The sequence below is a fragment of the Octopus bimaculoides genome, chromosome 11 (genome assembly GCF_046866305.1).
Source record: "Octopus bimaculoides isolate indiv1 chromosome 11, ASM4686630v1, whole genome shotgun sequence".
NCBI lineage: Eukaryota > Metazoa > Mollusca > Cephalopoda > Octopoda > Octopodidae > Octopus > Octopus bimaculoides.
The window spans coordinates 60,965,999-60,966,801 of NC_142938.1; positions in this window are offsets into that span (position 1 = coordinate 60,965,999).

The window sequence follows — 803 nt, forward strand, 5'->3', positions numbered from 1 at the left end:
ATCGGACACTTTTGCCGAACCGCTAAGTTACGGAGACATAAACACACCAAAACCAGTTGTCAAGCGGTGGTAAGGGATAAATATAGACACAAAGACACACACACACACACACACACACATTTTTATATTATCCACAGGCTCCTTTCAGTTTTCCTCAACCAAATCGACTCAGACAGCTTTAGTCTGCCCGAGGCTATAGTAGAAGGCACTTGCTCAAGGAGCAATACAGTGGGACTGAACTCGGAACCAAGTCGTTGAGAAGAAAGCTTCTTGCCAATTTCATGATTGTAACGGCTTAGAATACTTTTTATCATGTAGAATGGATCGCATGTGGTTAAACAACAACGTAATAAGATCGTACGAGCTGACGAAGGGAGCCTCGAAATATTGCTTGATAGACTTGAAATAGCAGCTAAATATTTCCTTCTCTCTTTTAGTATCTATCTTTTACTCGTTTTGGTCATTGGATTGCTGCAATGCTGGGGTACCAACATGAGGGATTTTAGTTGAACGAGTGGCCCTCACGATTTGCTTAATTAAGACTGAGACTTATTCTAGCGGTACTTTTGAGGAACCACTAAGTTACATGGACTTAAACCAATAAAGATTGTCATGCGGTGGACAGTCACAAACATACACACACACACACACACACACACACACACACACACACACACACACACACATATATATATATATATATATATATATATATATATATATATATATATATATATGTATGTATACAAATACACACACAGGTATATATATATTATATATATATGCATATACATATGTGTGTG